The 27,690-nt window shown below is 49.2% G+C and overlaps 1 protein-coding gene across 4 annotated transcripts in view; it reads left to right on the plus strand.

Moving 5' to 3' along the window:
- Nucleotides 1-27,690, plus strand: part of ZNF710 (zinc finger protein 710) — a 74,382-nt gene that overhangs the window by 14,952 nt on the left and 31,740 nt on the right. Inside the window, exon 1 of one of the 4 annotated variants that reach the window (XM_024982319.2) lies at nt 854-27,470. The exons of the other annotated variants lie outside the window; for them this stretch is intronic. The gene's annotated coding sequence lies outside the window, so the exon portion shown is untranslated. Of the gene's footprint in view, nt 1-853; nt 27,471-27,690 lie in introns of those variants that run through there. 4 annotated transcript variants of the gene reach the window in all.

Here is a 27,690-nt window from a genome sequence, read left to right on the forward strand (position 1 = left end):
CTCTCCTCTCCCCTGATCCCCCCAGGGCAGAGTAGTGAGTATAAAGTTCCATCCTGGGAATTCCCTGGTGGTCCAGTGGTTAAGATTCCATGCTTCCAATGCAAGGAGTTCAGGTTTGATCCCTGGTCGAGGAGCTAGGATCACTCATGCAGCACGGACAAGAAAATATTTTAAAAGTAAATTGTATCGATTTCTACTCTACAACAATGCAAATCAGTCATAATTATATGTATACATCCCCTCCTTCTGTGTATCCCCTCCTTCGGGGCTTCCCTGGTGGCTCAGATGGTGAAAAATCTACCTGCCAATGCAAGAGACCCGGGTTCAGTCCCTGGGTGGAGGAGATCCCCAGGAGGAGGGAATAGCACCCCACTCCAGTATTGCCTGGAAAATCCCATGGACAGAGGAACCTGGTAGGCTACAGTCCCTGGGGTCACAACTTCGGACAAGACTGAGCAACTATACTTTCACTTTTTCCTCCTTCTTGGGCCTCCCTCTTCCACCCCATCTCACCCCTCTAGGTTGTCACAGAGCACCAAGCTGAGCGCCTTGTGTTATGTATCAGCTTCCTACTAGCTGTCTGTTTTACCAACACATTGTAATGCAGTTATCCTCCAATTAAAAAATAAAAAATAAAAAAATATAGAACAGTCTTATGGACTCTGTGGGAGAGGGAGAGGGTGGGAAGATTTGGGAGAATGGCATTGAAACATGTGAAATGTCATGTATGAAACGAGATGCCAGTCCAGGTTCAGTACACGATGCTGGATGCTTGGGGTTGGTACGCTGGGACGGCCCAGGGGGATGGTATGGGGAGGGGGGAGGGAGGAGGGTTCAGGATGGGGAGCACGTGTATACCTGAAATTTAAAAAAAAAAAAAAAAAAGCAAAAAAAAAAAAAGAATCATACATAAACAAAAACAAAAACAAACAAAAAAAAATAATTAAAAGAATAGCCATAAAAGCTTTTTTTTTTTTTTAATGAGGTTCCACCCTACCTCCTATAGCTGGCTGGCTGGCTGGCTCACGAGTCCTCCTGGGCAAAGCTTGGGCAGTAGGTGGTGGAGTCAGCCCAGAACCCAGCCCTCCACATCAGACACAATGAGGAGGATGAGGGATGGGCTCTGCGGTCCTACCTTTGAAGTTCCCAGCTTTTATCAGAATGTCTGGAGCTTTACGTTATTTCAAGGGAGCTTTTATTACTGTCTGTGTGAACCGGCCTCGGGTAGGTCCCAGCTGTCAGGTGCCAAGGGAGCGCTTCCTGGTGCCTTCATTTTGTTTTACAGCGGGGAAGTTTTCAGGGCTAATGGTACCCGGAACGTGGAACATTCTGGAAGCACAACTTTTCCTATCTTTACACAGGTGCGATTGGATGGGATCTCTTTAATTAAAAGGGAGGGGAGGTGGTTTTTTGATTTGGGGTTTTGGGTTTTGTCTGGCAGAAAACACCTGTGCTGTTTTCAAAGTGGGGTGTTGACTGCTTCCTCTTCGCTGAAGAGAAATTCTCTACGGAGAACAAAGCTAAAGGTGTTGGTCGTATATAATACGAGGCTGTCATCTGTAGGCTACAGCTTCACCTGGGGGGAGAATTTGATGTCTTTAAGAGACATAGAATCATCCAGCACCAGCTGCCCTCATGGGCAGCACCGTATTGATTATCCAAGTTGGAATCATCATTTGTGAAGGAAGAGGCAGGGTCCACTGGGGCTGAGGAATGTTTGTGGCGGTCTTTGGAACCCGTGGGCTGGAGCTGGCATGTCCAGTGCCCGGTCACCGTGCTACTCGGCATCTTTACCAAGGATGCGTCCTAGTGGTTCACGCTGTCTGTTTTTGTTTGTTAGACCAGAGGAAGTGGAAGCACCTTGAGCATTACAGAGTGGTACCCACATTAAGTTTGCTCTGGGCTGTTTGCTGAATGCATGCATGGATAGGAGGCACCCCATAAACTTTTCCCCAGAGGACAGATTTTGATCTTTGAGATAGATTTTAAAGCTTTCAATCAGAAAGAGGAATGGAGAAATTCAGACAGCTCCCACTGCTCCTCAAGTTTTCCTGATGCTTGAATAATTAAGTCCATGGCAGTGAGCTTTTTCCTTTCTTGGGCTCTGGCTCATCTTACACAAAGGCCAACTTCTGCAACTGGTGCACGTGGTCCTCTCATGCCTTCCCGACAGTTCCCGATTGTGTCCTAGCTCATCATCTGGAAAATTTCTGTTGTAACATCAGCTCAGTTTTTTTTTTTTTTTTTTAAGTATTTTTATTGTCTGTCTATTTATTTGGCCTCACTGTGTGGCATGTGAGATCTTAGTTCCCTGAGCAAGGATGGAACCTGTACCCCGAGTATTGGGAGTGTGGAGTCTTAACCACTGGACCATCAGGGAAGTTCCCAGCTAAGTTCTTTTGCTTCAGCTGCAGAGCTTGTCAGAATTTCTCCCAAGAGCCTCTTTGGGGGCTTCTGTATCTTGGTTGTAAAAATGTGTTCCCTATGGCCAAGTAGATGAACAAATGTCACTCAGCTCCGTAACTGGCCATTTGTTTTTGTTTGTTTTTTTAATATTTATTTGACTGTGTTGGGTCTTAGCTGCGGCACGTGGCATCTTTCATTGTAGCGCATGCTCAGTAGTTGTGGTACAGGCTTAGTTACTCCAGGCATGTGAGATCTTAGTTCCCTGCTAGTGCTGCTGCTAAGTCACTTCAGTCGTGTCCGACTCTGTGTGACCCCATAGACGGCAGCCCACCAGGCTCCCCCGTCCCTGGGATTCTCCAGGCAAGAGCACTGGAGTGGGTACCAGGGACCAAACCCACGTCCCCTGCATTGCAAGGCAGTTTCTTAACCACTGAACCCCCAGGGAAGTCTCAGAATGGCCATTTTGTAATTCCCCGCTTTGAATTCAGTGTCGAAGGAGGTGGTCATTGTTCTTTCCTTGATCAAGGACGAAAGGAACATTCGTGTTGTTTTTCCCACACATCAGCCTCTCTGCCTGCTCTCATCCCCACCCCCTGTTCTCCCCATGGCCATCACTCTACGGACAGAAAAGTTGGGTCCTGACTTAACTCTCTGCTCTTGACTTGCCTTCCCTGCTCTCACTTGGGCTTTTTGGAGGATTTGGTTTTATTTTTTTAAAGATTTATTTATGGCTGCCCGGGTTTTCTCTAGTTGCAGAGACTGGGGGCTACTCTCTAGTTGCGGTACGTGGGCTTCTCATTGTAGGGGTTTCCCTTGTTGTGGAGCACAGACCAGTAGTTTTGGAGCTTGGGCTCAATAGTTGTGGCACACGGGCTTAGTTGCTCTGTGGCATGTGGGGTCCTCCTGGACCAGGGATCGAACCTGTGTCCCCTACATTTGCAGGTAGATTCTTATCCACTGAGCCATCAGGGGAGCCTTCTGGAGGATTTTAATTCCTCTTCAGTGGAAAACACCTCTTAGTCCTTAAAAATATTCTTAGGTGGTTTTAAGTGTCTGTCTAGTTTGTTTTGTTCTAATCCAGTTCAGGTTCGAATGTCCAAGGAATGCACAGTCTCTTGGATCTCTGCCTTTTATTTTTTAGAAAATAGCTTTTATTGATTTTTTTTTTCTTGTAACAAAGAGATTTACGGTTGTTGCAAGAAATTTAGGAAATAGAAACAAGCAAAAAGAAGAAAATTAAAATGCCTGTAATTATTAATATTTCAGTGTATGATATACTCTTCCATATATTTAAGCAGTTTCCTAAATTTAAACTTTTTTCTCTTTTTCTCTTGAATGCTGTGGTGAACAACCTTGGGTATTTTTTTTATTAAATCTTTGGCATACATTTCTAGCAGGGAATTACTGGGCCCAGGACACATTCTAATGGCCCTGGATTTAGATGGTTAAATTGGCCTCCAGAAATGCTATGTAGTATTTTTGGTTACTTTTAGGTGAATACTAAGTCTTATTCTTTTATTAATAAAACTTGGTTGTGCTTTTTTTAAGATACTGCTTAAGAGGGACTGGCCTGGGAAAGGCCTGATTGACCCCGGGCACAGCTGACCTTGAAAGAGAACCCGCAGATCCTTGCCCCTTTGTTCACAGTGGGCCTTGAGCACCGAGACTAGAGCCTTTCTTGTCTCCTCTGAGTGCAGGCCTGTGGCTCCCCAGGGAATCCTCAAGAAGCCCATCCTCAGGGTGCCCGGGGCAGCGCTAGCTTTGAGGATTCCAGACTTAGGCTGGTCTTTCTTCGGAGAAGGTGCTTGTGAAACAAACATCCTGTCCTGACTCCGGAGACCCGAAGCCGGTCCTGCCTGGCTGGGTTGGTGTTTGTGGGGCTGGCATGGAGGATGCTGTGTGCAAGCTTCAGGCCCTGCCCCATGGGTCCTGCCCCAGGGGAGTGCCTCTCTCCAGACCTTCAGCCCTTGCAGCCCCATTCCCCAGTCATCACCTTGGGGTGGGGTGGGGGAGGTTTGATGGAATTACAGAGGAAGTAACACGTGCTTGGGCTAAATTGGGCCTTCCTGCTCCAGCTCTGGGCTCGCTCTTCCTCCTTTTCTGTTCTCTTCCTCCTCCACGCCAGCACAGTCTTTATGGCAGTTGGCAAGGCCTCTCAGGACCTTCCCTACTTCTTAGTTTCTTCCCTCCTCTTGGCTCCTGGTGACATCTCTGCTGCTGCCCACCATCTGGACCTGGCACTGCCAGCTCTTTTCTTGTACCCGCTCTGCTCTGGTTCCCAGCCCTGCCATTGCTCCCCCTTCCAAGCAGGGCTGTCCCAGCTGAAGCTGCTTCTAGCCTGCCCTCCTTTCTCAGGCCTGGTGGGAAGACCCCTGGGCCTCTGGGAGGCCCAAGTTCCCCCACCCCCCAGAGACACAGCGACAAAACAAAACCCAACCCCCTAGAGATGAGGGATGTTTCGATTTCTGTGAACTTGGCGACTTGTGAGCTGGAGATGGGAGGCACAGGTTGGGAGACAAGGCTGGAGGTTCCCCCGGGGTGGGCTTTGTTTAAAATTTAATATGCTCTTTCTTTCTCTCCACACTCCAGCACGGCCTCCAGCTCCTTTGTCATTGTGGTCCCGTTATCTGTCTGGTGGATGCGATCTCTTATCTGCCCAGCCCTGCCTCTCATCCCTCAATGGCCCCTCCTTCCCACAGTCTCTACCCGCCTCCCCCATTTGAGACACAGTGTTGCAGGCCTCATTCTGCAACCTTAGATTCCAGTGAAACTCCTCACCTTGCTTCTTAGCTCATTGATTTGGAGAAAACCAGGGTCCACTTTTGGTGATGGTGGACCCACCAAAGGCATGAGAAGTGGGCAGCTTTGGTGTCCAGTGAGAGATGGTGTGTGGCACCCACCCTTAGCAGGATGGAAGAGTTGGGTCCAAGGGTGAGGGTCTTGGCTCTGGGTCGCCCAAGACACAGTTGATGGTTTGCTCCCATGTGTGCTGCTACTTCTTTTTTATAAAAAATTATTAATTTAATTTAAAAATATTTATTTGGCTGGATCAGGTCTTAGTTGCAGCATGTGGGATCTTTCATTGCACCTCATGGGCTCCACAGGGTTTGGGCTCAGTAGTTGTGGCACATGAGCTTGGTCACCCCGGGCATGTGAGATCTTAGTTTCCTGACCAGTCCCCAACCAGGAATTGAACCCGTGTCCCTTGCACTGGAAGGCAGATTCTTAACCACTGGGCCACCAGGGAAGTCCCTGAGTTATAACTTCTAACCTGGCACCTTCTTGGCCTTGGGAAGCCCTGGAGGGGCTTAATCACTGAAACACAGAATTGTTCTTCTCCCCACAAGCAGGGATGAATCTAAAGGGTTGTCTGCCACAGAAGTAGAATCACAGGCAAGTGGAGGACCTACTTCAAGCCATGGGACTCAGGATCCAAGGAGCCACGGCCTTTGTCCTGGCTTGCCATCTCCCAGCCCTGACGAGCCACAGCCTCCCCCAGCAAGCCTTGATTTCATGGCCTGTGAAGTGGGTTCATGTACCTACTTTTTAATAGGTGTGCTTTATGCTGTATTGTTGTTGTTCAGTCACTAAGTTGTGTCCCATTCGACCCCATGGACTACTGCATGCCAGGCTCCCCTGTCCTGCACTGTCTCCCAGAGTTTGCTCACTCATGTCTGTAGAGTCGGTGATGCTATCCAACCATCTCATCCTCTGCTGCTGCCTCCTCCTCCTAACTTCAATATTTCCTGGCATCAATGTCTTTTCCAATGAGTCAGATCTTTGCATCATGTGGCCAAAGTATTGGCACTTGAACATCAGTCCTTCCAATGAATATTCAGGGTTGGTTTCCTTTAGGATTGACTGGTTTGATCTTGTAGTCCAAGGGATTCTCAAGAGTATTCTCCAGCACCACAGTTTGAAAGCATCGATTCTTTTCGGTGCTCAGCCTTCTTTATGGTCTCACATCTGTACATGACTACTGGAAAAACCATAGCTTTGACTATACAGACCTTGTCTGTGCTGTGTGATACGTGGTGATCATTGTTACCTGTGGACTGCAGGCATGTGAAGTCAGGGAGAGCCCTGCTCCACCGTGAGTCCTCTTTTCTCTTAAAAACCTCCATCATTTTCTTTATTCCTTTGTTCAGTCAGTAAATACCAAACACCTAGTAAACTCTGATATAAAGGGGAAACAACGTGGTCTTTGTCCCCAGCAGGCCCTCAAACTGAAGGGATATGGGATATGCAGACAAAAGCATGAGAAGTTTGCTCTGCAGACATAGTGAAGCTGGGGAGCAGTTCAGGGAAGACTTACTGGTGGAGGTGGTGTTTAGCTGAGTCTTAGCAGGCAAGGGAAGCCGAGGCATTCCACTGGGGGATTAGAATATACCAAGTCAGAAAGAACAGGGGCATTCAAAGAGTCAGTGGTGGTTTGTTGCGGATGGGAGATAGGGTGTCGAGGTGGGATGGCAGAAGATGGAGCTGGAGAGGCCGATTGGGAATGTGTCCAAAGACTTGAACTTCATTCAGAGACCTGGGAGAGCCACCAGTGGGTTCTGAGCAGAGAAGCCATTGACAGATCACTCTGGTATAAGCCAGGGGACTTGGGGTTTACATTGTCATTCCATGTGGGGAAATCCCCTTTGGAAAGGTTGATTTGAGGGTTGAAAAACCCTTAAGAGGAATAAATACAGTATTTTTGCTTGAATTCCTTTTCATTTCACCTGAAATATCTGCTCTGTATGAGCCGTTTACAGATCATTTATAAAATTATGTTTTCTGTGCTTGACTGTGTTTCTTAAAACTGACCAGGAAATAATCCCAAGTAAAATTTTTCCCTTGAGTTATATATATATATATATTTTTAACATTTTTTACTGGAGTATAGTTGCTTTTTTTTTTCTTGGCCATGCTGCACAGCATGTGGAATCTTAGTTCCCCAACCAGGGATAGAACCTGCACTCCTTGCATTGGAAGCACAGAATCTTAACCACTGGACCACCAGGGAAGTCCCCACTGAGATGTATTATTAATTCATGTTTATAGTTACTGAGGGGCTTCCCTGATAGCTCAGTTGGTAAAGAATCTGCCTGCAATGCAGGAGACCCCAGTTCGATTCCTGGGTTGGGAAGATCTGTATTTTTGGACTTACCTTGTGGCTCAGCTGGTAAAGAATCCGCCCGCAACATGGGAGACCTGGATTCAAGCCCTGGGTTGGGAAGGACTCCTGGAGAAGGGACAGGCTACCCGCTCCAGTATTCTGGCCTGGAGACTTCCATGGACTGTATAGTCCACGAGGTCGCAAAGAGTCAGACACGACTGAGCGACTTTCATAGTTACTGAATGAGATACCCTGTGGCTCAGTGGTAAAGAATCCGCCTGCATTACAGGAGCAGGTTTGATCCCTGGGTCAGAAAGAACCCCTGGAGTAGGGCACGGCAACCCACTCCAGTATTACCTGGATAATACCATGGACAGAGAAGCCTAGTGGGCCTCTGGGGTCCATGGGGTCGCACAGAGTTGGACACAGTTGACTAAGTGACTAACACTTTTCCCCAATTCCAGCAAGGGAAGGATAAGGAGGACCAATGTTTGTTGAGTACCTGCTCTGGGCCAGGCACTTCTAATTCAGTGACTCTGTAAGAAACAGCATTCTTGACCCATTTTAGAGGCAGAAAAACTGAGGTTCATAAAGGCAGCCACTTTCCCAGGCCTTGCACCTGTAAGGGATAGTAGTGGGATTTGAACCAGGTATGAGTGAATCCCGAATTCACACTCCCATTCGTTGAACCACTCTGCCACCTAATTTCCAAGACAGTAGAAAAGTAAAGTGGGGGACTTCCCTGGTGGTCCAGTGGTTGAGAATCTGCCTTGCAATGCAAAGGACAGGGGTTCAGTCCCTGGTCAGGGCGCTGAGATCCCACATGCTGTGGGACTACTAAGCCTGCGTGCTCTAGAGCCCGTTCTCTGCAACAGGAGAACACCGATGTGCCGCAGTGAGGACCCAGTGCAGCCAAAGGAAAAGAAAAACAGGAGATGCAGAGATGGGTCAGATGAGCCGATGGAGAGCCTCTTGATTTCTAGATAAAAGTTAGAGCTGAAACACTTCCCTGAGGACCATTCTTCCAAAGGGTAGTGGCTGCATTCTGGTTTGGGTGACTCAGTCCACTGTGGAGATACTGCACAGAGCAGAGGGCACGCAGCTGTTACCCGTAAGTGACATCAGTTTGAAACAGAGACATACTTGAAGGTCACTCTGCCCAGAACGGTCAGGGTGGTGGGCAGACCTGCCTGGATATAGGAAGCCACTGTGGGGTGGGGGCGAAGGTTTATGGAGAAAGAGACAAGAGACATTCCCAGGAGACAAGCCACTCCTCTGGGGTGCTCGGCACACGCAGCATCTCCTTGTGTGTTGCTGCACTTCCTCTGGCCCTTGCCCTCTTTGCTTAGCTGTCTTACTACGTTCTCTGTGGGTCAGGATTCTCTTCCCTGACTTTCTAGGAGTGTCCCCAGACTCCGTGGGGGTGCTCAGTGGAAGCCAGCTGAGACATCTTGTCTTCTAGCAGAGGACAGGGCTGAGCAAGGATGGAGGACAGAGAAACAGCAGAAAAGACCCTGGTGTAAAATGACTCTTCGTTTTGGGTTTTATTGGGGTTTTTTTGAGGGGGGCATATTTTGGCCGCATTGAGTAGCGTGTGGGATCTTAGTTCCTGAGCTAGGGATTGAACCTGTGCCACCCACAGTGAAAGTGTGGATTCTTGACCACTGGGCCACCAGGCAAGTCCCATGGCTCCTTGTTAGGAGTGCCAGGGCTTCGCTGTTGGCACATTTCATGCCTGTGAAATGCTTCTGAAACCATGGGGCTCCCAGGAAGCGCCTGGAACCACCACTCCACTTCCCTAACGCTCGCTGTCACTCACACCTCTTCTCTCTCACCCTCTCTCATCCCTGCCACCTCTCTCTTACCTTCCATCCCTGTTTTCTGCCCCTGTCACGCAGCAGGCTTCTCGACCTCGCTGGAGTTTTCGATCCCACTCCATGAGCGCGCAGCTCATGGGAACTCGGCTGTTCTCTCTCCAGAGTTGCTGGTGTTGAGCTGAGAGTGGCATGAGCTGGAGGCACAGCCACCTTGTCCATTTCCAGGGCCCAGAGCTTCCCTGGATTTACAGGGGCTCTGCAGTTGATTTGGGGGTGAAAATGCACTTTTTGGAGTGGGCCTTAGAGATCGTGTAGAGGTAGAAGGGAAATAAAAGTCTGCATGCATCAGTTGCAAAAGTTGGATTTCATTGTTTTTCCCTTTGAGGGAAAACTCCTCGGTGACAGTAATTGGAGGGGGGGGCTCATCATTAAGCATGAAGAGTGTGGAGAGATGAGGGGAGGCCCCTGGGGAGTGAATCTCCTCCAGCAAGGGGGACCTCCACAGCCTGAGTGACTGTGAGCTCCTCGCAGGGCCACTGTCTTCAGGTGTAGGCACTGTTTGGGGTCCAAATCCAATTATTCCTCAGGTTCTTCCTGGTGACTTCTTAACTATCTGGCCAAAGGGAGCTTGCAAAGACAAAGCTTGAAACAAGCATTTTCGTTACCAGACACTGAAAGAAATCTTTTTAAAAGAGTAAATCTTATGCAGAGAATTGTAAAGAAAGTGAAAATTGCCCATACTCTCACCCATTAGAAATTACCAACACAGGGACTTCCCTGGTGGTCCAGTGGTTAAGACTTCCAACGTAGGGGGTGCAGGTTCCCACAGGGAACCCACAGCGGGTGCATGAGATCCCACATGCCTCATGGCCAAAAAAGCCAAAACATGAAACAGAAACAATGTTTTAACAAATTCAGTAAAGACTTTAAAAATGGTCCACATTATATAAAAAAAAAAAACAAACAACAACAACTAGAAAAAGAAAAATTTCCAGCACTGTTTCAGTTCAGTTCAGTTGCTCAGTCATGTCCGACTCTTTGTGACCCCATGAACCGCAGCACACCAGGCCTCCCTGTCCATCACGAACTCCTGGAGTCTACCCAAACCCATGTCCATTGAGTCGGTGATGCCATCCAACCATCTCATCCTCTGTCGTCCCCTTCTCCTCCTGCCCTCAATCTTTCCCAGCATCAGGGTCTTTTCAAATGAGTCAGCTCTTCGCATCAGGTGGCCAAAGCACTGATTAGTACCTTTATATATTTTTTCAGTCTTTTTCCATCCACATGGGTAAATACATATTCTTTTAAACTGGTTACAAGCACACTGAACTTTATACCCTCTTTCATTTGACATAACATTATGGCAAGCAGAAACTTTTCAAAAGCACTTGGGCTTTCCTAGCGAGCATATGCTCTGCAAATATTTCTGTAACCAGTCACCAGTAACCGAATGTAAGAGCTCACAGTCTACCCAAAACAGAAGTTGTGCCAGTCGGAGAGTCCTTTGATCACCATGCAGTTAAACCTCGACAAAATAGTGTAAATTTATACAGACTAAAACCGAACTGCTTGAAAAAAATTTTAAATGCTTTCCTAGATTGCTGTTGGGTCAAGGAAGAAATAAAGAGCACAGTAACAAATATTTAGAAAGCATTGGAAACCTGAGTGCCACATAAGCACACCTATGGGAGACAGCTGGCACTGTTCTCATAGCCTTAAATGTTTTTATTATTAAAAAGTGAAAGAGAAAAAAGAGACTAGGTATTCAGCCTGAGATCTTAGGGGAGGAAAAAAGAATAAAAAACAGCCCCTAAGGAAAACGGGAGGGGGGAAAAAGTAAAAGGCAGAAATAAGTGAATTAGAAAATAGAAATGCAATGAAATTAGCAAGTATATTCAAGAGCTGATTCTGTGTTTGAACCAACAGTAAAGTGGCTTAACCTTCGGCAAATCTATTTGAAAAATAAAAGAGAAAAGAAAAGAAAATAACAATAGAAATGAGAAAGGGGACATTGGAGTAAGTAGAAAGGTTTCAAAAAATGAAAATCTATGCACACTAGGCTTAAATTTGAAAATCTCAATTAAATGAATACTTTTCTGAAAATGGATGTGTTAATTGAGAACAAATTTGCAATCGTTATCAAAGTGCTGCCCTCTCTACCTAAAGAAGACACCAGTCCCAAGTGTTTTTGCTAGGTAATTGTTTCAAATTTGATATACTGTTAACGTTAAGCTATTCCACGGCTTAGAAGAAAAGATGGAGAGCTCTCCAATTCATTCTACAAAGCAAAATCAGCCTGATATTAAACATGGCAAAGAGACCATGGTAAAGAATGAAAATGCTAAGAGGAAATAGAATTCAATAATATATTAAAGAAGTCATCCACCAAAACCCAATGGGGCAAGTGGGGGAAATTGTCAATGCTAGAGAAGCTTAATATAGTAACTGCCTCATGCTAATGGTTTAAGGAAATAAAACCAGATTGATTCCAATATATGCAGCAGGATAATTGATTAAAATTGAACAACCCTTTCTAACTAATCAATACACCAAAAAAAGTAGAAAGGTGTATTCTTAGCTTGGTTAAGGATATCTATTTCAAACCGGTAGCCAAAGTTATAATTAACTGAGAAACACTAGAGGCATTCCTGTTAAAACTAGTAACAAGGGCCTGCCATCACCATCACTGATGAATATAATGGCTTTTAAAATGCTAATCACCACGATAATACTGAAACAAATATAAAGAGTAAACATAGCAGTGTGTACAATTTATACCAAATCTTGGTCTGGAGTTTGATTTCCAAAGTTTAGAAATAAAAATGGTCATCAAAAAAATTCAACAGATTTGACTACATTTTACAAATTGTAGCTGCTGTGTCAACTCTACAAAACACTTGAGAGCTAGGGGGAAAAGATCGTCTCCTAAGACACTTAAGGGGTTAATATTTTAATTCCACCAAGAACCTATACATACCGGTTTTAAAAATCAAGATTTAAACTAAAAAACAAAGTGAACAAACTATATATAATTAGCAAATAAAAACCCAACCCAAAGAAATGCCAGATGGTATGTTCTATGAGGTTGGATCAACTCACCGCATGACAGACACTCTATTGAATTAATATTTGTTAACTATTGAATTAATATTTGTTGAACAAATAAATGGATATAATGCAAGTTTTTAAAGCATGATACCATTTTTTAAACCTTTTGAATTAGTAAGAGGTTTTCCCCCAAGGTTTTATTATGAAAAATCTCAAATACATAGAAAAGTTGAAAGAATAGTACAGGAAATACTCATACACCCAAGACTGGATGTAACAGATGTGAACATTTGGCATATTTGCTTCATCTGTACATGTATATGTTTTTTTTTAACCCGTGAAACATTTTTTAAGTAAGTTGCAGAGCACTTATCACTTCCCTCCTGGATACCTCAGCTTGCACATGCTTCATCTCCCAGGATTTAGCGATCTGTGTGGAGGGTGGGGGAAGTTGGCACTCTGTGCTCTGAGGGTGTCTGCTGATTGCCCCGGTCCTTGAGAAGGCACCAAGGAGTCAGTCAGGACCTTGTGATGTTTAAGAAAAGAGAAGGCACATAATTATTGAGCATCAGGCTCGTTGCAAGTTGTTCTACTGATGGTCTCCTGTTAAATCCTCTTCACAACTGTGTGATGGAAGTGTTATGCCCATCTGGGGGGAAATTGAAGTTCAAAGAGGTTAGTTCAGTAACTTGCCCGAGTTCATTCTATGGCAGTATTCGACCCAGGCCTGTCTGCCACCATCGCATTACACACCAGTTGCCGCTTCCCTCTGTCTTTCTGCATGAATGCATGAAGGTGTTTAGTGGGCAGGGTGGACAAGTTGGAAACACCCTGAATGTCCTTCACTGTGAGAATGGGCAGGCAAGCGGTGATCTGTGCACTCTTGCAAATGTTCTGTGTTTATGAATATGGATCATTGGTTCTGAACACGCAACATGGAAACTTGCTAGTGTCCAATCCGGGGAAAATAAGCAGGACACCAGGCTTATACACTCCATGATTAGAACCGTGCGAAAACCATATGTTTGAAGAGGACCAGAAAGAAATAACACAAGACATGCTTGAGTTAGGATGAGGAGTATTAATTTTTTGTTCATTTCCATAACTCTTTGCAGGGGGCGGTTTTATGAATTTTATAATGGAAAATTTTAATCAAAACCAATTTATTCCCACTTGAAAGTTTTGTAAGCTTATGGCAGGGGAAGACTCTGCTTCATTTATTGCAGTTCCTTTATTTTCCAGTGCCCAGCCCCATGCCTGGCATATTATGGACATAATAAATGTTCTGGATGGGTCCCCACTGTGAAACCTCTCAGAGGGGCTCAGCCTAGGAACATGTTTGCAGGGAACTTCCGCCAGCCAGCTGGTCTCCCCAAGAACAAGTGCAGGCCAGGTGTGTGTCCAGGGTGGGGTATTTGCAGGGTGCTTGGCCCTCCTGGCCCAAATGGAAAGTCTCCACCAAGGTGCAAGGACAGTTCTGGCCAATCAGCATCTCCACGGTATTTAGTGCTAACAAGAACCATCTGGGATAAGCAAATTCCAGCAATGGAAACAGATTTTATGTCATCTCAGACTTTCAAAATTGATCATGATTATCTGAACAGCTATTATTGTTTACTAGAGACCAGGCCAAGTGCACTTACAAAGACATTCCCTCATTTAATTTTCACAACCACCCTGAGAATTGGCAAGTATTATCCCCATTGTATGGATGAGGAAACTTGAGGCACAGAGGAAAAGAGGCATGAGCCCTGGGGCAAGTCTTGGTTTTTCTAAGAACTTGGCTTTCGGCAAATGACAAGCCTTCTGAGCTTTGATTTCCTGGGCTGTGGACGACAGCTGACACTAGTTGAGACTGCTAGGTGTTGGGCCCAGCTAAGTGGAGAATATGAGACCACCTTCAGTAAACAAGCAGGTGGATTTATTCCACGGGTCTCTCTATGCCAGGGCTTTGTAGTGCTAGCACTCGCTCCAGTGCAATAAACCCAGTTGGTTTTATTTGGACCTGTTTTACTTTACCAAGACCAAATCTTCTGAGCCACTGGTCACTCCTGGTTCTTTCGCAGAAGGGCAGGTTCAGTGGCCACACCATTTGTGATTCCCTGCTGGAGGAAACTGGTCAAAATGCAGTTCCCTGGGGACTTCCTTGGTAGTCCTGTGGCTAAGACTCCACACTCCCAAAGCAGGGGGCCTGGGTTTGATCCCCGGTCAGGGCACTAGATTCCACATGCTGCAACTAAGAGATCTCACATGTTGCAGTTAAGACCCAGCACAGCCAAACAAATAATTATTAAAAAATAAAATGCAGTTCCCTGTGTCCAGCCCCAAGCCTGCAGGATCTGGGCGGGACTCAAAAGTCTGTATCTTACAATGCCTTCGGGTCGTTCCCAGTTACCAGTCTTGTTACGGCCAACGTGGACCAACTTTGAACTACTGCAGCAGCCTTTCTCTTCTGAGATTTAACCTACAGAGATGCTTGGGCTGATCTAAACCCAAGCCTCTTTTCATCTGCAGGAATCCAATGGCGCTGTAACCCTGCCTAAGAACTGCAAATTTTGTGCTCTGTTCTGAGCACTTATGAATTTCTCATTGACAGAACATTCTCTTCACGCCTCACCTTCATGGAGCTCAGTGGGTCATGTGTTGCTGAGTGTAAATTCCAAGAATGCTTAAGAAACTTTAATGTATTATTTTCTGTTTTTAAGAGAGAGGAGAGGCAGGAGAGATGACTGGAAAATCAACTGCCCCCAAACAGTGGTGACTACAAACATGTTTGAAATATTAAGGGCAGATTTGAGGCTCTATTACCTGTGAGTAGAATTTTCACCTAAGAAGAAAGATATCCCTCTGCATTTAAAATTCTTGAATTTATAAACATTCTCATGCATTCTGAGGCCAGCGCCACGTAAAAGGCCTGGCCATGGACCATTGCTGGTCTGCACAGCGTTACCCAGCCAAGAAATATTGAAAATGAGGCTGAGAAACTTACATAGTTTCACGTTGCCACGACGACATCCAAGTGGATGATTGACAGCTGCATCTTGATCAGAGTGGACCGAGATGGGCATCGCTGACTTCATGTGACAGGTGTTGGGACCAGGAGCTGCTTGTTAGTGTTAATTCTTCCAGGGATTCAAATAAAACAGCTCTTCAACTGCAGGAAGTTTGAGAAACACATGCATGTATATGCTCAGTCACTCAGTTGTGTCCGACTCTTTACAACCCCATGGACTATAGCCTGCCAGGCTCCTCCATCCATACTGGTATGTTTAAAAGTGTACTCTTAAGCTGAAGAAGTGGAAAGCAAGAGAGTCGGGAGAAGTGGAAGACCGCTCGCCCCACCCTCCGAATGTCAATGGGTCAGTTCATGCAGAAGGGCGTCCACTGCCACACTAGCTGGTTCCTCACTTTTGAGCCCCCTTCTCATGCCGTAGGATTCCTTTAGTTTTCATTTAATATTTGTTTGACTGCACTGGGTCTTAGTTGCGGCTCACAGGATCTTCAGTCTTCATTGCAGCACGTGGAATCTAGTTGCACCATGTCTGGTCTAGTTCCCTGACCAGGGATCCAACCCAGGCCCCCTGCGTTGGGAGCTTGGAGTCTTAGCCTCTGGACCACCAGGGAAGTCCCCGTAGGATTCCTTTAAGCCCTGGTCTTGGAGTCTGTGGGAGAGATCTGTTGGTCCAGGGTGGAGTGAGATGGTTTAAGAACTGGCCTTTGTCGTCCTGCCAGGCCTAGCCTTGAAAACTCGAGCACTGTTAGCTGTGACCTAGGTCCTCTCACTTTGCTTCGCAACTCGGAGTTTAGAAAACGGGGAATGACAGCCCCTCTTGGAAAGGTTTTCATGCAAGATAGAAATAACATGCAGGAGGGGCTCCTCGCACCCTCTACAACTGGGGAGAGGGTGGGTGCTCCATGTTGTTTTGTCTAGGTATTTGAAAAAGTGGTTGCATTGTGGGTCTCGAGGAAGTTGCCAGCTGCCCTCCCTGTTTCCGAATTCCTGTGCGTGTGTGTGTGTTCTGTGCTCGTGGTGGTGGTAGTGGTGGAGTGGAGTTGTCAGGAAACAGCCATCAGTTTCCTGCTGATTAATTCAGTTCCTGGCGGGTGCTCCCTCGCAGGCCTGGCCTCCTGCTTCCTCTGCTTACTCTGGATGGCCCCTTCTGAGCCGCCTGCCTGCCCTTGGCCCAAACACGATGCTGCCCGCTGAGCCTGGCTTTGTTCTCGCTGTGGGCGGGGTGCCAGGACCCAGCTGTCTCAGGTGTGATCCTCGGCGCACCTGGCATCTGTGGGGACTCAGGTGTCTTCCATGTTACCCATTAAGTTGGGCTTGAGAAGTACAATGATCTGACTGCAAGCCCTGGGAAATTATGCTTTTAGGGTCCTCTGCCCCTTCAGAGGAGGAGGCCTGTTGGCAGGGATCTTGGAAAGGACCCCAGGCAAGAGCAGTGTACCCCAAGATTTCCCTGCCGGTGGAAGGGTAGTCTGCAGGGCCTCTGCCTGTTGTCTTCAGAAGGGAGGTGCTGGCAGGGGGAGAGGCCCGTATTGTATTGGAATTTGAGGGTCCCTAGCCTGCATCTTGGGGGGGGGGCACTCGTAGGGGAGGGAGCCTGGGTTAGGCTGGGTCTGCCTCAGCCTATCACTTGGAGACCTGGTGACCTCACGAGCACTGTGGGAGCCACATCTCGAGGTGTAGTCTTGGTCCTAAAACATCCTGGATGGCGTCTCCACTCCACACAGTGAAGGATGTGGGTGATTGAGAATGTGGGTTCTGAAGCCTCATCGGCCACCAGCGGAAGGCAGGTCTCTCGGGACTGGGCGGGTTTCGTCAGGCCGGCCATGCTTTCCGCACGAAGGGCTGGAAAGGTCAGGAGCACTTGGTGCCTGGAGTACGGCAGGCCCTGACCGCCTCTGGAACAATGACATGTACAGCACATGCAGGGGCACAGTTCCACACACGTGTCATCTGAGGCTGGCTCTTTGGAGGGGGAGGCAGGGAGCCCTGTGCTTACTCCCACTCTGTGGCTAAGTCAACACGCCGGCCACGTGTTTGGTTAGCAAACAGGGAGCAGCAGTCAGAGCCGGCCCCTGCCTTCCTGATTCTGCCTTTCTAGCAAAACGTCCTCTGGAAAGAACAGCCAGCACCGACCACACAATGTGTGCGGGCCCTGGTACAACCTGGAAGTGAGGGCCCCTTTGTTTGCAAATTAGTGTGAATTCCTAGATGGCTGCGGCCAAGCACGATTCCCAGGGCCCCTAGGGACAGCGTCCTGAGGTCCACATTGCCCAGTCTTGTGAACTGGTTTTTTTTTTTTCCCCCTCTAAATATTTTATGTATGTATTTGGCTGCGATGGGTCTCGGCATGTGGGATCTTTAGTTATGGTGTTTGGGCTCTAGTTCCCTGACCGGGGATGGAACCCGTGCCCCCTGCAGTGGGAGTGCAGAATCTCAGCCACGGGACCACCCAGGGCTGCAGGGAAGTCCCAGCAGCTTTGTAAACCTGTGACTGAGGCCTCAAGTGTGGCAGCAGTGGGCTTCTCTTCATTAGACGAGGGGCTTTCTGCCCAAACCCAGCTGTGGGTTTTTTTGTGTGGGTTTTTTTTTATTCCAGCTGTGGGTTTTGAGAGGCACTGTCTCCACTTTGCCCCAGGGGCAGCTCCTCTAGGGCTGGAGCGATTCCCACCTCAGCTTCTCCTTTCTGTCCCTCCCTCTGTTTCTCTGTAACCTGAGAAAGCTCTGAGGCCCTCCCCCGCTCCTTCTTTCCTCCCCTCCCCTCCCCTCCATTCTTGCTGCCCTACCTTCCTCCCTCCACCTCCATTTCTCTCTTCCTCTTTCCATCCCTTTTATCTGGGGGCAAAACCCTTCCCGTGTTTGCTGTGTAACATTTTCCACCCATTCATTTGGTGCTGTTTGATTTCCACGTCCCTTTGAAGGGCAAAGGAAGGGTGCCCCTTCGGATTTCCGAAGCCTCTCTCGGCCCAGGCGAGCACCTGCCCCCTACCGAGGGACGGGGGATGTCCCGCCAGTGGCCTCTGGTGGGGTCCAGATGGTCTCTGCCCACTGGGAGCCTGGAATGAATTCTCATTGTTAGCATTCGGCACTCACCGCCTCCGCTGCACGTTCAGCTGTCAGTGCTGCCGGCCACAGTGGAAAGAAAACCCGTCCCTTTCTCCCCTGTGACACCACTGAGCCCTGGGGATGGACCTGACGGTGGCTCCCAAGGCTGCAGCTTCCACGAGGGCCTGGAGCCCCCAGTGCAGGGGTTGGGGTGGAGGTGAGGTGCAGGGGGCCGGAGTGCAAGGGGTTAAATGGATAAGCCTGGTGGGACCCTGTCCCGGCCTCCCTTACCCTCTCTACACAGTAACCAGACAATCTTCAAAGCAGCCATTGGCTCATGTGTCCTCTCCTAAAAGCCTCCTCAAGTTTCCCACTGCCTCTGAAAGGCACCCAGCCCTGCATGTGGCCTTCCCCGGCCTTGCCCTCCTGAGAGGCAGGCAGCCCCGGGGTTCTGAAGAGATACTTGAGGTACAAGTATCTTGAATAATGCGAGAGGTCTGGGAAGGCGCAGGGAAGGAGAGGGTTGGTTCCCAGGCAGGCTTCCGAAGGTGGGCTTCAGGAGAGGCTGGGGAGGAGAGGCTGCGGGGCTGAACTAGAAGTCTGCCTCAGCTCCAAGGACCTTGTGCCTGGGAGATGGACTCCACCTGGCTCACATTTGGACCATTGGAGGGGCTTTTAAAAATCACCAGAGTCTCTGGGGGTGGACTATCCTGGGATTTGCGTTTGCTCCCCTAGGCCACAGGTCCAGGAATCTCTTAGAACACTTTGGGAGGCAGCTACGTTCACTGCTATACCACCAACGCTGCACTTGATGAACACTTTGGGAAGGTGGCCGGAGCCAGTAGGCAGATGTGCCAGGACAGGAATGCTCTAGGACTTTTCTCCGTGGATGGAAAGGCCTGTCTTGCTCACTCAGCTCTGAGTCCTGGACCAGGATGAACTGGGAAGCTCTAAGCAGACTGCAGTGGCTCAGACGGTAGAGAATCTGCCCACATTGCAGGAGACGCAGGTTCCATCCCTGGATCGGGAAGATCCCCTGAAGAAGGGGATGGCAACCCACTCCAGTATTCTTTCCTGGAGAATCCCATGGGTAGTGGGGCTTGATGGGCTACAGTCCTTGGGTTCGCAAAAGAATCGGACACGAGGAGCAACTAGCACAAGCAGACTTGGAGCCCTAGAAGGGACCTTCTTCAGAAGGGGAAACCAGGCCCCATCACCAGCAAGGACCGCCTCTGGGTAGCAGAGCCTGGGGTTTCAGATCTCTGCACCCCCCACCCCCCGGCTAGGTGAGAGCTGACTAGAACATGACACTCAAAATGATCCCTAACAGGTGTGCCGTGGTCCTGACTGACACTGGCATTCATAATCCCCACAATTTACATCCTTTTCTCTGACCTTCAGATTTTTTTTTTTAATGTGGACCTTTTTTTTTTTAAAGTCTTTATTGAATGTGTTAGAATATTGCTTCTGTTTTATGTTTTGGATTTTTTGGCCTTGGGGGAGTGTGGGATCCCTGCTCCCCGACCAGGGATCAAACCCACACCCGCTGCATTGGAAAGCAAAATCCTAACCACGGGGCAGCCAGGGAAGTCCCTTCTCTGACCTGCAAGTGAGGGATCTGTGCTTAAAGAGGAGGAGGGCAGAGCTTCAGCCCCCAAAGAACTGGGGACCTGGGGAGTGATGGGTCCAGGCATAAGGAATTCAAATCTGGATGTTGTGTTTCCAGACCTGTAAGGGAGATAGGTTTGAGGGGGAAAGGTCCCCCTCTTCTGCCAGGGGAGAATTCAATGAGGAGACAGAGAAACAGGTAGGACCTGAAAGTTTCCACCCTCCTTGACCGCAGGCCTGGACCGAAGGCCTGGCTTGCCTGCCAACACGCTGGGCTGAGTGCTGGAGCCACTAAGCTCTGCCTCGGCTCACAGGCAGCTAGGTAGGGCGGGGCTGAGTACCCCCGTGTACAGTCCCAGCATTATTTCCTCTGTGAACAGATTGGGATGCACTGCAGTGGTCCATCTCTAAAAAAAAAAAAAAAAAAATTATTAATTTGGCTCTGCAGGCTCTTAGTTATGGCATGTGGGATCTAGTTCCCTGACCAGGGATCAAACCTGGGCCCCCTGCATTGGGAGGTCAGAGTCTTAGCCACTGGACCAACCAGAAAGTCCCAGTGGCCTATCTCTTCATCACAAGCACATCACTTTCTTCACTGGGCAGGTGGGGTAACAAACCAACATCAGCCCAACAAATGCAAAGAACAGGTGATAACTCGCCTGTGTCGTCTGTATCCTCACCACTTTTTATTTTGAAAATGTCAAACCTAGCAGGAAAGCTAAGAACCTTCTTCTGGAGTCACGATCATTACCATTCTGCCACATTTGTTTTATCTTTTATCTCACTCTCTTTCAAATGGCTCTGCTGAATCCTTTGAAAGTGAGTTTTAGGCAACATGCTGGTTCACCCTTGAAAAGATACTTCACCAGGTGTCTTTAGTAGGGACAAGGGTTTCCTCTACATAAGTACAGTACCATCATGCCTAAAAAACTACAATTAGTCAATAATATCTAATAAACAGTCCTATGCAAATTTTCCCAGTTGTCCTCCAAAACAGTTTTTTAGGTTCTTGTCTTGATCCAAAAAGGTTCGTGTGTGGCATTTGGTTGTTATATATTCTTAGCTTCTTTTTATCTGAAATAATTTCCCTCTTTTGTGTGTGTGAATGTGTGACACTGGCTTTGAACGGTCCAGGCAGGCCTTGTAGAGTGGATTCTGGCTTTATCTGATTGAGAACATTCGAGTATAAGTTTGCATGGTTTTGAAACTTGCCTGATACTTGCTTCGCTGTGTCTAAAAGGTCCTAAGGCAGAAGGTAGTGAAAGTGTTAGTCGCTCAGTCGTGTCCAGCTGTTTGTGGTCCCATGGACTGTAGCCCACCAGGCTCCTCTGTCCATGGGATTCTCCAGGCAAGAATACTGGAGTGGGTAGCCATTCCCTTCGCCAGGGGATGTTCCCCACGCAAGGATCAAACTCGGGTCTTCTGCATTGCAGATGGATTCTTTACTGTCTGAGTCACCAGGGAAGCCCAAGGCAGAAGGTAGAGTTGGGGTAACTCCTTTGTTCCCTATGCCTGTGTGAGTCATGAGATGTCCTGTCCAGCCACCCACAAAAAGAGGTGGCTCTAGTAACATTACATTTGTAAAATGCCTCAGCTGACTTTTGACTTTCTTTAAAGAAAGAATGGTTCACTTGATTCACAGCAAGCCTAGCCTGATTGGGCAAGGTGTTCTCATTTAGCGGGTGGGATTCTGAGAGGCTGAGTCTGTACCCAGGAGCATGGCATGGGCAGAAGTGGCCCAGAGCCCAGCCCTGCTGACCCACGGCCGCAGTGGCACCTGGGAGACTGGGCAGAGTTGATGCCTTTGTCGTGTCTGCCCTAGGACTGGGCAAGTTACACGGTAGTGCCCCTGAGCCTCAAGCCTGGACCCAACAGTGCTAGACAGAGACTGTGGTATATACTCGGATACGCTCTCACCTATCTTGACTCTGAGTCATGGATCTGAATCTAGTGACTGAACGGTGTTCTCAGGTATTGTAGTTGCTTGCCCTACCCTGAACAGTCCCAGGCTGCCATTTGGTCATCATTTTTTAATATATATTTTTATTTATTATATGGTTGTGCCGGGTCTTAGTTGCGGCACACAGGATCTTTAGTCAAGGCATGGGCACTCTTAGCTATGGCATGTGGATCTAGTTCCTTGCCCAGGGATGGAACCTGGGCCCCCTGCATTGGGGGCATGGTCTCTTAGCCAATGGACCACCAGGGGAGTCTCATTTGGTAAAATTTTTATCCTGCACCCTCGCTGTCAGCCCACACAGCCTCACCGGAGCACCCCTCACACTGCCTCGCTCCTCCTCATTTGCAGCTTGCATCTGCTGTGGTCTGGGAAGCCAGAGAAAGAGGCTTTTTAGGACTGGGTCCAGAGGCTGTGAGCGAGGGGTTCTGTCCCCTTGAGGGGTGACTGTGACACCGAAGGCCCCTCTTGGAGGTGCCCACTTCAGGCTTACTTGTATTAATAGATTTCCTGTGCTTTGGGAACAATACCTTACACTCTCTGTTCTTGGGGGAATTTGTGCTTACCAAAGAGGAGACCTGGGCAAGTGGGGTGTTGCTGTTCCATGTTTCAAGTTATTTGTTTGTTTGGCTGCACCATGTCTTATTTGGGGCATGTGGGATCCAGTTCCCTAACCAGACATCGAACCTAGGCTGTCTGCATTGGGAGCGTGCTGTCTTGGGCCATGGACCATCAGGCAAGTTCCACACGTTTCCAGTTTAAAAGGCCTAGAAAAGACCATAAGATGGTAGGAGTGACTGGTGAGAACAGTGAGCACATGTGTGAGTGCCGGAGCTTGAGGGTGCCCTGGGTGGGGTGCCCATGATACCGAGGGTCAGCAGGGGCTGGAGCGGGGTGAAGGATCCCCGGGCTCAGGCTGGTGCGCTCTGACCACCCCACTCCCTGCAGGTAGATCATGCTGCCTTGGCCCAACTCGGCTGTATGAATGTACCCCGGTGTTCCTGGGGATCTGGGCCCGTGCACGAGGGCGCTAGTAACAGCACCCTGGTCTCTGGGTCTCCTGGGGAAGGGTCCCTAGCTCTGGGGTCTTGTTGTTAAAGCCACGTGCCAGTATTGTGCATGTTCTTTCCCTAAGGTTTTTCCCTCCGTCTTGTTCCCGCTAATTGTGTTATCTTGGGCGGGAGCCCACTGAATTCTGTTCTTTCTCAAATAAATTTCTATCCTCATAAGCGTGTAAGGACAGTGCCCTTTCTGTTGCTTGGCCCAGTCCTCCAAGGACCTTAGAGGGATCCCAGTTTGACTTCACAGTGACTCCTTGGCCAACCCTTGTTTTGCTTGTTTGCTTGCATTTAATTTGTCTTTATCAGAGTAATGCATATGCATCTTTTTTTTTTAATGTCAAACAGTACTGAAAGGCTTAACACAGATGAAGCAGCCGCCACCCCGGCCCATCTCGCTCCCCTCACTCCAGCCCTCCAGACTGGTTCACTATTCTCAATTCCTTTCGCTTCTCCTTTCTGATATTCACCTCCATACTCTGAAAAAAGTACATTTATCCCACTACTTCTCAATTTACCAATTTTGGATGTTACCTATTGCCTCCATGTCACTGCCTTTCCTGTTAATATCATTCTATCACAATTCGAGGTTAAATTCACAATATATACCATTCTCTGCTAAGCTTAGCACTGACCTATTACTTCTTTAAAAAGAATTCATTATTGTCTTCACCTGCTTGGTTTTTCTCTGTCTAGCTCTGATTCTTCTCAGTACACCAAAAGGTCAAGAAAACCTCTATTAGATTTTTTTTTTTTTGGCCCCACTGTACAGCATGCAGGATCTTAGTTCCCTGACCAGGGATCAAACCCTCATCCCTGGCATTGGCAGCCCAGAGTCTTCACTACTGGACACCAGGAAAGTCCCTCTATCACATACACTTTGTCTATTAGTCATTAATAGGTTCCTTTTTTGTTTTCTGGACACTGGGCTGCTGCTGCTGCTGCTGCTAAGTCGCTTCAGTCGTGTCCAACTCTGTGTGACCCCATAGACGGCAGCCCACCAGGCTCCCCCATCCCTGGGATTCTCCAGGCAAGAATACTGGAGTGGGTTGCCATTTCCTTCTCCAATGCATGAAAGTGAAAAGTGAAAGTGAAGTCGCTCAGTTGTGTCCGACACTTAGCGACCCCATGGACTGCAGCCTACCAGGCCCCTCCGTCCATGGGATTTTCCAGGCAAGAGTACTGGAGTGGGGTGCCATTGCCTTCTCCAGGACACTAGGCTATCTCACCCGTAAACTTCTTTAAAGTTTCTTGAAAGCAAATGAAAATTTAGTTCATTTTAATCTATTATAGTGACTGTGCCAACCTCCTCTGAAAAGGCTTTCCGGACACCCCCCTACCTCACCAAGGCTGCCCCTCCTCTGGGCGCCCCCCACCCCCACCGTGATCCCTTGTTCTCGCCCTCACCCAGATCTTAGTGCGCTGAACTCAATCGCCTGTTTTCTTGCCTGTCACTCCTCCCACCCTGGGAGTTCCCAAGGGCAGAGTGAGTCCGGTTCACTGTGGTCTCCCTACGAATGCCCAGGGGCTGGGGGCACATAGGTGCTCAATAAATACTCACTGGACTTCGCATGTGCTGGGTTTGCCAGTGTGATGATACAGTCCGGGTAGTTCAGCGATGTTTTTCGCCCTGTGCTCCCTGGCATTTTCCACGTGCCCCTTCTCTCAGCTTCCTTCCTCAGGTTCGGAGGCCCTTCTGGGCCTGTTCAGACTGAGCAACAGTCTTTCCCAGGTGAAGCTAGCAAAGGCAGAGTTTTCATTCCTGGGTCTGTGCTGCATCCCAGCCCCTCCCCCGCCCCTCCCCCCCAGATGGGCCTCAAGCATCTCGGGGCCTTGTATTGGTCCTCGTCACTTTGTGATCCCAGCCCCTGCCACCCAGCTCTGCACAGACTGATGGCTCCATAGATGAGTGAGGTTGAAGCTCGCTCAATCAATCAATAAACCAATCAGTCTTCCTCCACTCAGCCTCTCTGCTCCCAGGCATTTCTCATTATCCAGCGTCTGGATGATCAGAAGGAAAAAGAAGCCTCTGCATAAAGGTGACCCCATTTCAGGTTTCACCGTGACTCACTGAGTATTGAGAAACAGGAAGAGCCAGAGAAGGGAAGACGAAGAGGGGGGCCAGGGATACTCACCTGCCCCACCCTCTCAGGGGGACCTTCAGGGAGATGTTTGGTCACTAGACTGAGGGCCGAGTGCGGGCAGGGACTGTCCCGTGCACCGCATTCTCCCCAGAGCTCAGCATGAGTCCCACACACAGTAGACACCCCGTCATAGCTGCTGTCTGTCTGCAGAAAGGAAGCAAGGACAGAGCCCACATCCAGGCCTGTTTCAAAAGGGGGACTTGGGATTCTCCGGGGCGCCTACTTGGCTCTTAGTCCTGGGTCTCGGCCAGCCCAAGGAAGTTGCTGATCTGTGATGTCCACAGGGCCCCACCCTTGGAAGGACACTGATCCAACAGCTGGCAGCCAGTGAAAAGGGAGAAGCCGCCACCCTTTCACCCTCCTGAGCAGGCAGCCACTTCCTTGAGGCAGCCCGAGGAGAGGATACCCCATCCCAGGGCCCTCTCAAAGTGTCCCCCCCCACTGGTACCCAGCCCCTCCTGAGCAGACTCGGGCCCCAGGCTGGCCTCCAGCCAGAACAGCCGCCTTGCTCAGACCCTCCTCCTTGGTCCTCCTACCTGGGCTCTCAACTCTCAGACCCAAACAGGAGAACCCAGAGGGCCAAGAACCGCAGAGGCCAGGCCTTACTCACAGCGTCCTGGCCCAGGGCTCTCCCGGCCTGGGCTCACCCGGGGCTGGGGCAGAGGAAGCTGACCCTGAAATAAAGCTGATGGCTGTTGGCCTGTGCCTCCTGCTTCCCTGAGAAGAAGCACTTCTCTTGTGGGTGTAGTGAGTTTTGGGGGGAAGCATTTAAAGCAACCCTTTGATGCTTCTCCAGGAAAACTGCATTTATTTTTTTGTTACTTTTAGGAATTAACTTGCGGTTCCCAGCCCCTCCCTCTCTCCGGGAAAGGAGAGAAAGAGAAAGAAGAAAGGGTCTGCATTGTCCCGGTGATTGGCACCTTCTGTGAATGAGGGGTCACCGCATCGGGGCTGTTCCTTTTCAAGCGCCCCCTTCTCCCCTGCACGCGGCATTCACGCTGGAACATTCTTCCTTTCAAAGCTTCTGTCTTTCTCTCCCCCTTTGTATCTCTGCTTTCCTTCCCTCCACTTTCCTGCCTTTCATTCTCAGCACTCACCCGCTCCCTCGGGGACCGCCTGCTTCTCCTTCTCTTTTTTTTATCCCTTTTCTTCTTCTTCTATTCAGTTCCTTTTCTTTTTTTCTTTTTTGCTCCCCCCCCCTTTTTTTTAAATTCTTTTTTCCTTTTTATTTTTGAATAGTGCTTCTGTTTTCAAGGACCGGGATGAGCAGAGAAGTCGGTTTATTTGAGGAAGGGAGAGTGTGGAGGTTTTAATCACACCAGCACCGCCACCACCCCCCTGCCCCGTGTGCTCTAGATGTGTGAAAAAGAACCACCACGCAGGACACCGGCTCCCTCTGGGGTCTCGCTTTGCAAGGGAAGGGTGTTCTGAGAGGGAAGGGTCTCTGTCAGACAAGAGGGAGCTATTCATCACAGGTCAGGCGGTTCTCGCTGAGAAACCCTGAATTGGTCACCAGGATGCAGACACAGCCCTGGGGATGGTCTCCCTTTCTGCCTGGCCCCAGAGTGGGCCTTAATGTGTGCGGAGAGAAGGATCTGAGCTGGGCGCAGAGCCCCTAGACCTCCCTTCTCTGTGGGAGCCTGGCCCCCCTGGCTGGGGGAGGGCTCAGGGAGGCCATGGGAACCTGGGCCAGGGCTGAGCGCGAGAGGAAAGGCCGAGTGATCGCAGGCATCACGGGGTTTTCTGGCTTGGCCCCGGGTGGTCCTGGCCTCAGGGTCAGCAGGCCTGCCTCAGCTGGCCCTGGAGTCCTGCAAAGGAGGCTGGAAACCTGGAATGGCAGAAAGGAGGGGTCTGGCCCAGCGGACTGCTCCAGGCAGCTGAGCAAGCCTTGGGGCTTAGACAGGTGTGACTGATGGAAGGCCTGACAGCTCCGGAGCGCTGCAGGGCCTGATGGAGTTTTGAAGCACATGGAAGAGGGTTTCTCTCAGGGAACCCCCTGCAGGATGAGAAAGCAGAGGCCAAGGCCAGAGCCTGGCATCTCTAGGGAGGAGGAGACAGAGACTCAAGGGCAGCACCACTGGCTGGAGCCGCCGCTGCCGGTCAGGGCAGGGACCAAGCCGTGTCCGTGGAGGAAGGTGGAAGGACAAGCCAGTCCCACGAGGCACAGCGGTGGCCTGAGCAGGGCGGGACAGCGAGCAGGCTCACTGGAGGAGGAACCTCAGAGAAGTGGATCTGAATGCCCCCGAAGGATGATTTATCCAGGAAATCTTACACAGGTGAAGCACCTACTGTGTGCAAGTTCAGTGGGCGACATACCCTCAGGAGGAGGACAGCCTGGGCTCCGAAGGGCTGGGCTGTGTCCTGCCTCTAAGTCTGGGTGACTGAGACAGGGGAGCTGTGGGTGGGGGTGGCAGACCCTGCCTCCGGGGACAGTAGGTTTGTGCTCCAGTGAAGGGGTGAAGGTACCCAGCCAGCAGACAGCATCTCTTGCAGCAT

The sequence above is a fragment of the Bos taurus genome, chromosome 21 (assembly GCF_002263795.3).
Source record: "Bos taurus isolate L1 Dominette 01449 registration number 42190680 breed Hereford chromosome 21, ARS-UCD2.0, whole genome shotgun sequence".
In the NCBI taxonomy this organism is placed as follows: Eukaryota; Metazoa; Chordata; class Mammalia; order Artiodactyla; family Bovidae; genus Bos; species Bos taurus.